Genomic DNA, 2,256 nt, shown 5'->3' with positions numbered 1-2,256 from the left:
GTGCCTGCAACCGGAGCTGACAGCAGGTGGGGTAGGGGAGGGGAATCGCTCTATTGTACACCTGAAACAAAGACAACCCTATCGATCAATTTCTCGGAAGTACAATTTCAACATTTAAAAAAAATATATTTAAAAAGCAAACTAGGTATCCAAAGGAGAAAACGAACAAATATCCAAACACTGAGAAAGTAACCTTCTAGATGATCAAAGATCAAAGATCAAATCTCAATGCCTTGAAGTGAAGGAAAATGAACATACAACATATGAAAATGTGTGGGACACAGCACAATCAATGGACAGCACCATGTAGAGCAATCACTGCCTATGTTAGAAAGGAGGAGGAGCATCTGGGAGGCTCAGTCAGTTAGTCCAACTCTTGATTTTGACTCGGGTCATGATGAAACTCGAGGTTGTGAGACTGAACCTGCATTGTGCTGGTGCTGGGCATGGAGGCTGTTTAATAATCTCTCTCTCTCTCTCTCTCTCTCTCTCTGTACCCCTTCCCTGTCTCTCTCTCTCTCTCTCTCTCTCTCTGTCTCAAAACAATAAGCTCTCCACGTCAGAACCTAGAAAAAGATGAGAAAATAAAACTAAAGAAGAAAACCAAAGGAATCCTTCCACCCAGTTTCAAGATCTACAGCTATAGTAATCAAAAATGTGTGGTGTTGGTGAAGGGATAGACAAATGGAACAGTATAAAGATAGATAAGTGGAACAGGATCAAACCCAGAAAGAGACCAACCACCAACATGTCAATGGGATTCTGACAAAGGGGAAAAGCAATTCAATGGAGGAGTGACAGCGTTTTGAAGAAATGGTGCTAGAGCAAGTGGACTTCCAGAGACAAAGAAGAAGAAGGAGAAGAAGAAGAGGGAGGGGCAGAGAGGAGGAGGAGGTGGAGGTGGAGGACGAGGAGGACGAGGACCACAATCGAAGGCTCATCCTCTGTACAAAACTGAACTCGTGGCGCCTGGGTGACTCAGTCGCTGAGGCAGCCAGCTCTTAATTTCGGCTCTTGTCATGCTCTCAGGGTCCCGGGACAAAATCAGGCTCCAAGCTCACTGGGGAGTCTGCTTAAGGACGCTCTTTTCGCTTCTCCCTCCACCCCACGCCCCACTCATGCGCATGCTCACTCTCTCAAAAAGAAAAAAAAATTTGTTAAATTAACTCAAAATTAATCACCGCCTTCTATGTAAAATGATAAATCTTCTAGGGAAAAAAATGTCCAGAATGGACAGCTAGGTAAAGAATCCTCCGACTGGACATCAAATCATGTTCCGTTCAAGAAGAGTTGATTCATTAGACATGATCCAACAATCAGAATTGGAAGTCTGTAATGTGTGAAACACCTTGTGAAGAAGACCCAAAAGGGGAGCTACAAACTGGGAGAAAATAGGTGCAAACCACATACCTGATAAAGGACTCCTGTCGGAAGGAGAGAACCTCAAAAGTTGACCCCCAAAGAAGCAAGCCATCCAGTCTGAAAAGAACAAAAACAAAAAAAAATGGGTAAAAGACCGAAATACTTTACCACAGAGTATACAGATGGAAATCCCATAAAAAGTCACCATCGGGGCAATTCAAATTCAAACTCCAATGAGCTCTCACTGCACACCTATCAGCATGATGCAAACCAAATGCACCCGAGAGGGAGAGAGAGACCCCACTCCCCAATGCAAGGCAGGATGTGGAACGACTGGATCGCTCCTGCATCGCTGTTGGGAATGGAAGATGATAGAGCTCCCTCTTGAAAACAGTTCACAGTTCCTTTTCTTTTTCAAGGCCTGGATTTAAATTCCAGGGAACAAGCAGTAGAATATGCTTTTCGGGTGCACAGTAGAGTGACCCAACCCTCCACACAGTTTCTCTGAAAACTAGACTTGCAACCACCCTAGGACCCCAGTCATTGCACTCTTGGCATTTCTCTGCGAGAAATCCAAACTTACGTTTGCTCAAAAACCTGTACAGGAACGGATCTGTGTCCTGATGGAAGCAGTGGGGCTGCCAAGGGGGTAGAAGTGACTGCAGTGGTTGGATATTGACACTGGACAGCCTTGTAAGAGATGTTCTCATCTTGCTTCTTTGAAGGCCCCTTCCCATTCATGGTGGTCCTGGGGACAAGGTGAAAAGGAATGTCAACGATTTCAAGAAGTTGAAAGGATTTCAAGAAGTTGAAACCAAGCATTAGAACACCATCTCTTCTACATGAATTCATTCTCATATTCACCCCCAGTCTCCCAAAGCAGACAGGAGGGGT

Source organism: Meles meles, unplaced genomic scaffold (assembly GCF_922984935.1).
Source record: "Meles meles unplaced genomic scaffold, mMelMel3.1 paternal haplotype, whole genome shotgun sequence".
Lineage (NCBI taxonomy): Eukaryota > Metazoa > Chordata > Mammalia > Carnivora > Mustelidae > Meles > Meles meles.
This window is presented reverse-complemented; position numbering follows the sequence as displayed.